Here is a 10595-nt window from a genome sequence, read left to right on the forward strand (position 1 = left end):
TCGGCCATCCTGGCCACATGTTCATCATTCCTTGTATCGTCCTTCTCTCCCGATCGCCTCGGGCTATCGGCTATGACCAGAGCATGTTCAGTCGTACGCTGGTTCCGCCATTTTTGGGTTGACACAAACCAACTTTTCTATTGGGGAGTAATAATAAAGTAAGAAACGAAAGAGAAAGAAAAAGAAACAAAAGTCAGTTTCTTCATTTATACAAATAAAGGGTCACATAGAGCAGTTAATTCATGTATTCACGTAAGCGCGTTTTCCTAGGATTCGTGAGACCTATCATTGCTAGAGGTAGCCCTAAGTCGCGAATGTTTGACAAACAATCAGATTTGACACATTTAGATCTGAAGCAAAATTTGTTTTCATTGATAGTGTTTGGATTGAGATAAACGAGAATAGACGTTACATCATTGTTTCTGGCATTCACGGAACTGCACGGGCTTGAAAAACTTTCCCTTAGGAAAAAATAAGAAAACTGGTGATAAAGATACAAAGTGGGAAAGAAGGGGAAATTAACAAACTTCTAGTAACCATCCCCAAAATCGTTCCCTATCTCTTCTTCCTCTTCCGGCTCCTCCTACGGATCTTCTTCAAATTCCTCTCCATCATCATTGAACTCAGATTCTTCTTCTGGATCTTCCTTCGGCTCTATCTCAGATTCTATTTGGATGCACTCCACTACTCGATCATCATCTTCAGTAGGTGGTAGCATGTGATCAATGGATCCTGGGACCACTGATGGTGCATCGAGGTAGTCACAAGGTAATGTAGCAGGACCTCATGGTAGATTTGCAAAACAGCCATTGCATTCTCCAGCCACGCTATACCTTCTCTGCTTGGTCAGGCTAGCTCGTTTTCCTCGGTTATCAAGACATAATACTCAGAAGTGCACCACGAGTTTTTACCCATTAGCACTGTGACCAGATCATTCCACTCTTCTTGGAGCCTTCTTATCCTTGATATTGGAATCTGTCCATTGTACTCATCCTCATATAGTGATGTCCCCGTCCATAGAGTCATATCCTGGATCAACCCGAACTGTCTAAAGTCCCGTAGGGGTGAGTATGGTTGGATGCCCTCAAGTCCTATCAGTTCAATAAAGTATTTCTGAGGAGTCCTTAGGATTACCCTCCCACCTAACCATGACAACGTCCAATTGACCCATTCTCCACTTAGATTAGTCAACATTTCTCTCCACTTTTCTTGTCCATGTGGGGAGACCTAATGTCTCATCCTCTCGTTGTGGCTGCAGATCATGTTGCCGACGCCCACAAAATAGTCAATTATGGCCTCTCACTGGAAGAAACGTTTTGTGGACCAAATCTGAATAGCAAGTTACAACCCTTAAAGAAATTATATCATCGTGCACATGTAGACAATGCCCTTAGAATCTCATCTAATACCATCGTAACCAGAGTATCTTGGAGGTTGCCATGGAATGTCGCTAGAACCATTGGTAACAAGTTGATATTGACCCGACCTCGTCTTTGCGGGAAAACCAACAATCCCAACAATGCCAATGAGAAAGTGATGGGCCTGAGACTTCCACATTTCTTGATCACACTAAAGTTCTCCCAGGTACCATTCATACCTTTCACGATGTCCGAACCTATCGAACAGTTGATCTAGGCTCACCCATCCGTCCTCGATGTTTCTCAAACTTAGATTGTTTACCAGGCCTCGAACATCTAGAATCTTGTAACGGGGCATGGTTACTGGTAGTATTGGTTTCCTCCCTGTAAATGGAAGCTCCATGAAACTAGTAACCTCTTCCAATGTTGGCACTAACTCACAATTAGCAAACTTGAACACCACCTTGGCCGGGTCCCAGATCTATATCAGCAGGCGAGTAAGCACCTTCTGCTCGGATGTTTAGCAAAGTGGTCAGTACCCCCAGGTGTGTCCGAATTACATCTCCGCACTCTCGGCGGATATTCTACCACCACTGCTTCAGTTTGTGGGGTGCTCCCATCACCATATTGATCATTGGGATATTTGGTTGATTTCCATTTTTAAAGTGGGTAAAGAATGGTTTTGGTAAGTGCTTGCTTCGGATCTTTATGTGTCTCGTCAGGTTTCTTCTTCTTTCCACAGAAGTCATGTCATTGGGTTCATGACCCGTTGACATTAGGGTGGCTTTCCTAATTGTGTATCGATGCCAAGGACCGACTCACCTAAGGTTTATGCAATATGACCTATGTTTTCTAGAGTACAGTGTTTCCTACTTTTGAATTAGACTGAAGACTGCGAGAAGTTATGTTAGTTGACCTGACAAAGCCATTCTCTGAAACTAAAGAGTTTTGAAAGATAGGTTCGGAGGGATGTAAAAGACAACCCTCACATGCCATTGTGTGTGATAGTATACAACCAAGACTCGATAGGAAAAAATGTGATGACAGTATATATAAAGCGATAACAGATAAGGGTGTAACAATAATTGGCATGATAATAAGCAGACATAAAGAGCAAGTAAAGCAGGTAAACACGTAATTGCAAATTAAATAAAGTTAAATAAGTGTACAAACAAATCTATGCGCCAAATTCAGTCTAAGTCTGCTAAGGTCAGAACCTAAGTATGAATTCCCCAACAGAGTCACCATGTTGTTGCACCCTATTTTGCACTAGTCAAAACAAGATTCAACTTGTGGTTTCTCTGTTGTTGATGAAAGAGAGTCACTACCTAATATTTAAAGGTATACTAGGGTACTTGTTTAATTACTAAAGTCATATTTTTTATTTGTTTGCTAACTGGTGGGATTATGGGTAAGGATTCTTATTTTTCTAAAGGGAAGGTGTTAGGCACCCCTTAGAATCTACCTGAGGAAGCTCCATAGGACTTAGACTAGATTAAATGGTTAGTTGTTTGTATTATGCTTAACTAGTATTAGAGAGGTGCATGCTATGTATCTATTTTTAAATATTTAATACTTAAAAAATAGGGTGCACAATTTTTAAAGATATAGGTATAGGAAAGCTTTGAAGATAATGTTATATATACATATAATTGAAAGAGTTTAGAATATTGTACATAATGCTCGCATTTATAAAACGTATGCGATGAGGTTGAGTTGTAAATACTTTGTATTTATATAATTGTAGCTATTTATGAAACTCTAGTAAAGTAGAATATTGTGGTGAACTAGGTAAAGATATACCGTAGTTTCTGAATTATCTAGATCTTAGACTACAGAGGATGTTGAAAATCTCGCTGGGCGGAAGCTCCTAAATTTGGAAAGAGTCAATTCCTTTTTGAAATCTAGCGTTGCGTTTCGTTTCTTGTTTTGAAAGGAGAGCTGCCGCCTCTGCTAAGTATTTTTAGGCTTCAAAATCTTCAAGAAAGGGTTATCAACATACAACGGATTAATGATGTGAACAACTTATGATTAGCGAATGGAGGATTAGCTACTAACTATTATTTCTTTTAGTCCTGTGTTCTTTAAGGCTTGCCTATGTTATTTATGTAATCCAAAAGGTAAAGCAAAATACTGATCGAATATGTGAGAGCAATGTTATATACATGTAAAGAATATAGATAACGAAATATTAGTAAAGCAGTAAAGGATGAAGAATGACTCTGGTTTGGGCCTGAAAAAGATAGGCCCAGTAATCAGCGGGAAAGGATAGCAGTAGGCTCCAAACTTCAAATGCAATGATGCGGGGCTTGAGCCTGAGTTCATGGAGAATTCAGCAATCACAACAATTGTACATGTTCAAAAGAAATCAAGAAAGTCGTTAGAAAATAATGCTCTATATATTTATGCATACATGAAATATGCGAGAAAATGACTTAAATAAATGTAGCAACTAACAATACCTAAATATTATGAAGGGTTATACTAATGGGGTGGTTATTCATAGCAAATCATTTATATTGAAAACCTTTGTTGTCATTAAACATTAATCCCAAATACTCCTAACCACTAATGAGTCATTCTGCCCTACAGGTTTAAGTGCCAATGAGGCACTTTCAATGTAAACCAATCACCATATCAATGCCATACCACAGAAGTATATACCCCGCCCTTAATAAAGCCAAACAGAATACCATGAGAACACAAAATAGTTTGTTTACAGCATCATAACCATGTTTCCAAACCAAGCAGATGACTAACACATTAACAGGTCAAAGGCTGAGTTTCAGACATACATACAAGCATGAACTTTGTCATGTTACTATCAAAGAACCAAACACCTAAAATCAGGTATCTTGAAGGTAGCAGAGCATACAATTCAATCATTCAACAGATAATGAATCCCAATGTATTTGCCTTTACAACCTCTTAATTAGACCAAAAAATTGGGGATTATGTAAACTCAAGTCTGGTTTTATCATATACAAGTCAATGAGATTACTGGAAGCTTTAAAAGTATCAACCAGGTTTCAAAAAAATAATCATAGTCAGAACTTCTACAGATACTGTTGGAGATACCAGAACACACTCAAAGTCTCAACAAGGCTACATGTTTATAACTCTGAATGGAACGCCTAAGGTTTCACAACAGAACATCATGCCACATTTCTTTCTTATCTTTGAAATTAATGACATGACCACTTCTCTCTAAGAATGTTAACCTTACACTAATCTTATTTAAGAGTAAGCAAGTTATTGTATCCAAGCAGTAACGACAAGAAGTTTCCCTTAGGGTTCACAGACTAGGTTCAATTCATATTAAAGGAAAATAGAGAACTGGATGCAGTTTTAAGACAGTGCACAGAAGCATGAATTCATGAAGGACAAACAGAGATGCATGCAGAACTTTCATTCAAATACACAATTAGATGTTTCATCCAAGATTATGATTTTACAAACAAGCTGAGTTTCAATCATTATAAAGTCAGGCCAAAAATATCATTAAGAAGGTTAAAGACATGGGAGATCTTATACTATGTAGGCTTAATTCAACTGTACAAATTAAAGGTGAACATCTAAATATGACGGAGTTCTATCCAACGTATATAATAGTTAATGCTCAGTTACAACACATATGACTATAGCCTAATTCATGAGAGATGACTTGATCATAACAGAATACATGCAAGGATAGTTTTTGATGTTCATAAGAGTTGACTTAGTTACCTTAATATGACTGTTCCATATAACGAGACTTATAGATGTGATTAGCAGTTAAACACATATATAAGACTTTCATATTAATGACTCAAAGGCTGCTTTAGGGTTAACAAACACTTATATGAAGAAGAAAGCACCTTGAACACTTAAACTTCACATACTTCAACTAAGTGATAAAGGATTAAACCATGAACATTCATGTATGTTCTAGTTAGAGTCGTCAAACAACAACCTCAAATATAGAACAACAGAATACGCTAAACAGAAACAATGTGATAGATATAAAGACCACAATATAACATTAAAGAAATCTGAAGTCTAGACAAATATGAGAAGTCATTAAGGCATATTAAGGAACTTAATCGTATAAGCCATTTGATTAAAATAGAAGTTATCAAGGTCACATGTCATCTCAATCAATATTGATTTGAGATACATAAAAGCATAATAGCTAGCCATATATCAACAACAAGTCATTATCAACTGGAATAAACAACTATAGACTAATGAGAAACATCATAAACGAAAATAGTCAATAGAAAGATAGCAGTATATTCAAAATTTTCAAATAAGACAGTCAAAAGAGAAGGGGTGGATATATACTGAACTCTTTTTGCGTAGTAAACCAAACAAGGTTTAACTTAGCCGTGTAAGAGCCAAAGCTTCAAGCTTTTGAGCAGTGAAAAAACTCAAAAACAAAAGAGAAGAAAAAATTGATGAGAAAGAGCCTAAGCTTTGAAATCATAGTGGTTTTTGGTACTTCGTATTAGATTTATTATTTCTCATTAGGTCAGTTAGGTGAGAGAATTCAAAGCCCTAATTTATAGTGGCTGTGAAACTCTAGTGTTTTAGAGATTCAAATCACTTATTAGAGTGTGACGAGGGATGGATGATGATAGCAAAGAAGTTAAAATCAGAGTAAAATTAGAGTGAATCAGAGGGGAAACGGATGGGAATCTTATCATGAGTGCGTGATAACCATGACCAGTGAAAAACCCATCGATAAAGAACGGAGGTCCAGAGGTCATTACATTTGACCTCTGGTTTAGAATAATCATCATAAGGAGATCATGCATGCCCTAATTTTGTCACAGCATCAGAAGATTTGAAGAATAAAGTTTCGTCACAGCTTGAAAGAAAATGAGAGAGGAAAGGGGAAGGGGGCGGCATGGATGAGTGACAAATGAATTAGGGTTAGGAAATGAGACCATACGGTATCTGGGTTAAAGGGGGAGGAAAAGATCTGGGCCGTTGGATCATTTGATCAACGACCCTGGTAATTCAAGCATTAAAAGATTATGTCAGACAGTGCTACAATGAATATCAATCCACTATCTAGCTAAAAATTAGCCTCACGAATGGAATTCTGTGAGCCATTGGATCTATGTATTTCAACTGCTGAGATCAGATCCGTGAGTTGTTAAAATTAAAGGGAAAGTAGGATAAAACGTAGGTCGTTGATCAATTGATTTAATGGTCCAGATTAGATGTGTTTCTTGTGTGAGTGTGGTGAAGGAGTGACGTGGCACGATTTGATTGGCTCAAATGAAGTGGCATGAATTTCCAAAGTGGACGGGAGATAGGGGTTTATTGGACAAGGTATTTTCGGATATGGGCTAGTGCATTGCGCTAGAATTGATTTAAATGGTAGCCAACCCATGCTTAATTAGAAATTGCAGTTGTAGCTTTTTAGTCTTTTAATCCTTTGAAATTAATTTAAATAAACTTAATTATTTTCAATAAAATGTAGTAGAAACTATAATCATCAAATATACTACTAATTATTGTAATTAACTATTTGTAAAATACTTTGTCTTCTAAATTATGACACTAATTTCAAATTATTAACATAGTAGTCTAATTAAACAAAATTTAAGAAGTAATTCATTAAATTAATTATAAAGCCTATGTGGTGTATTTTAAAAAGTATTTTAATAGTAAGTATATTTGTAATTATATAATAATAATACTATGTTATGAATTTCAAAACTAATACTTAATTATTTTTGTAAAGATAGGTATTTATTGATAAAAACACTTTCATAACATTCATTGTAAATGATTTAGTACAAATAAATTAAGGGAGGGTCAAAATTGGCTGTCAACAGGGTCGATTTGGGGTTGGAATTGGATGAAACACATATATTTGGACTCGTATCGGAATGGGTATTCGAAATTTATGAGTTTTGTCGGGTTCTGAGGTGCACGCCCGGGGTTGACTTTGCATAATTGATTCAAGATCTTAGATTTATCATTTTGAATCATTTCCTATTGCTTTTATTGATGATATCAAGATAATTTGGCTTGATTCGAGCTGTCCGGAGGTTGATTTACGAGGGAAGGGCTTCTTTAGAGTACTGATTTCACTTGCTTGAGGTAAGTATCTTACCTAAACTTGGTTGAGGTACTAGTTACCTGAGTTATTTGTGGTAGCTACGTGCTATGGGTGGCGCACATGTGTGGGGTTGAGCCCATGTGCGTGTGCTAGGGTAATATTTCATGCTCGGGGTAGTGCTTAGGCTATTATATGCTTTGAGTTGATTGCTAAGCTTCATGCTGTGATGCTTATCCTATCGGTACCCTTTTTGTGAGCTATTTGTACCATATTTGAGGTTACATAGGGTTTAATATCCTAATGTAAACTTATAAATAGCTACTTTGTTGATGTATTTGCCTGATTGAGCCATGATAGCACACTTTGTGTAATGACCCGACCGGTCGTTTTGAGCATTTACACTTCGCTCGGTTGTTTGAGGGCATGAGTAGCTCCGTATGATGTAATATAACTTATATGAATCATCGGTTTTGATTTTCAGGTTATTTAGAATTGATTTGAAAGAATAATTCTCATATAGAAGTTTTAAATTGGGAGAGTTGACCAAGTTTGACTTTTTGTGAATTTGAACCCAGAACGGAGTTCTGATTGTTCCATTAGTTCCGTTGGGTGATTTCGGACTTAGGAACGCGTTCAGATTGTGATTCGGAGGTCCGTAGTTGAATTTGGCTCGAAATGGCAAAATTTTTTTGGAAAGTTTGACTGGGAGTGGACTTTTTGATATCGGATTCGGATTGTGATTCCGGAAATTGGAATAGCTTCGTTATGTTATTTGGGAATTGTGCGCTAAATTTGAATTCATTCCGGATTGATTTGCTATGTTTCGGTACAAGTTATTGAATTTGAAAGTTCAAAGTTCATAGATTTCGATTTGAGGTGTGATTCATTATTTTGATATTGTTATGTGTGTTTTGAGGCCTCGAGTATGTCCGTATTGTGTTATGTAACTTGTTTGTACATTCGGATGGGCTACCGAGAGGCTCAGGTGAGTTTCGAACGAGGTTCAGATGATTTCATTGCATTTTGGATTTTTGGTAAGATTTTTGGTTCTGGTGTGACCGCACCTGCGGCTGGTTTGCGTAGGTGCGAGGGTCGCAGAAGCGACGAAGGGGTTGTAGGAGCGGAAATATCACTGGGAGCAGGGTTCTGCAGAAGCGGAGATTGCTTCTCATCTGTGAAGGCGCATATGCAGTGAGTTTAGCGCAGGAGCGGATTGGAAGCCCAGAAGCGACAAGTGGGCGCGCACCTGCGAGTGCGTAGATACGGGTATTTTACCGTAGGTGCGAAGGCAGACCTCTAGTGCTTTTATGCAGAAGCATGTTTTTGGTCGCAAATGCGACGCCGCAGGAGCGCCTAATGTGCCGCAGGTGTGAAAGTGCTGGGCAGAATGATAAATACAATGGTTCGTGATTTTGGCTTCATTTTAAACATTTCCAAGCTTGGATTGAGGCAATTCTTGGAGCAATTTTCATCTTGTGGACTGGGGTAAGTGTTCTCTACTCATTTTTGATCTTATATCACGAATCTACCTTCGTTTTTGGTAATTGGATTGTGAATTTTATAGAGGAGATTGAGGGTTTTGGCCTAAAGTTTCATAATATGAATTTTTGAGTTTTGAACATCCAATTGGAGTCGGATTTGAGTGAAACTAGTATGGTTGGACTCTTAATTGAATGGGTTGTTAGATTTTATAAATTATTTTGGGTTCCGAGGTGCGGAACCGGGTTGGGCTTTTGGCCGATTTTGGGCTTTTAATTCAAGAATTGATCATTTTCGATCGGGATTGGTTTCTTTAGCATTGTTTGATGTATTTGAGTTGTTTTTGGTTAGTTTCAAGCCTATCGGAGGTCGGAACATGCGGGGTGGAATTTTGGAGCATCGCTTGGCTTGCTTGGTGTTGGAATGGGCTTGATCGAGATAAGTAACTCTTCTATTCTTGGAGCCGAGGGTATGAAACTCCCTAAAATACGTGTTATGTGATTTGTGTTGAGGTGACGCACATGCTAGGTGACAGGCGTGCACCAGGTGAATTGGGACTCTGTTGTTTCCATAGCACTGAATAGTGGCCCTATTTTGTGGATATCCGTGTTTTCACCATATGATAAAGTAATTGAGCTGTCAATCATGCTAGATATCATGTTTAAGCTTTATGTAGATACTGTTGGGACCCATATTGGTCGTTTCTTGCTGTCATCTCACTGATTTCATTGATATTTTGTACTCAATCAAATTCATGCATTCATATCATATCTCAGTCTTAGTTGTTATTTATTGATGCATCATATCATTGTTGTCGGGCTAGTTTCATGACATTGTGAGCCCGTGAGTAAGACTGGAGAGATTGATAACTGAGTGAGGCCGAGAGCCTGATTATGAGTGACAGATATGGGATCGAGTTGCACGCCGCAGCATGATATATTAATTTATGCTTAGATCTGGCTTATGACAGAGCTTGGGCTATAGGAGCCCCTCCGGAGTCTGCACAACCCCAGTGAGCGCGGTTGATTATATTGAGGGATGGATCTTCCTTGGACATGGATCTTGTCCAAAGAATTTATATATCTGGAGATGGATCTTCTTCATGGGGCCGGATTGGCCTTTTTCGGTACTGAGTGACTGATGGTCTGTGATGTAAATATTCCGGGATGGATCTTTCCTGGGCTGTATGGGCCATATACAGTACCGAGTGATTGAGCATGAGTGGTAAGTGTGAGACAGTGAGATTGAGTACTTTGAGAGTGTGAGTACATTATTCATCTCTGAGATACATGGCATTGGCATGCTCACATGACATACATGCATAAAGATGTATTTTTCCTCAAGCTGTATGATATCACGTCATCCATGACTTTTCTCACACATTGATATGTGGACATAGAGAGGTATTTCACACTTGTTATCTGGAAATAAAATGAAACATCTTATTTATTATTGAAAGGAATTTGGGAAAAATTATTATTTTCAAACTTATTCATATTTTTGGCAACTTCGGTAAACGATTTGGGTTTTCACTAATGTACTTGAAAGGCAGAACCATTTTCAAAAATCATGATTTTGCTGAGCATTTTATTTTATCTCAGAGTTACTTCTTGCATTATTTGCTTTAAGCTGTTATGGACTGTTGTTGGCTATTGGTGTGTACCCAACCTTGGTACAAGCTCATCACTACTTTCAACTTAAGG

The sequence above is a fragment of the Nicotiana tomentosiformis genome, chromosome 5 (assembly GCF_000390325.3).
Source record: "Nicotiana tomentosiformis chromosome 5, ASM39032v3, whole genome shotgun sequence".
Taxonomy (NCBI): Eukaryota; Viridiplantae; Streptophyta; class Magnoliopsida; order Solanales; family Solanaceae; genus Nicotiana; species Nicotiana tomentosiformis.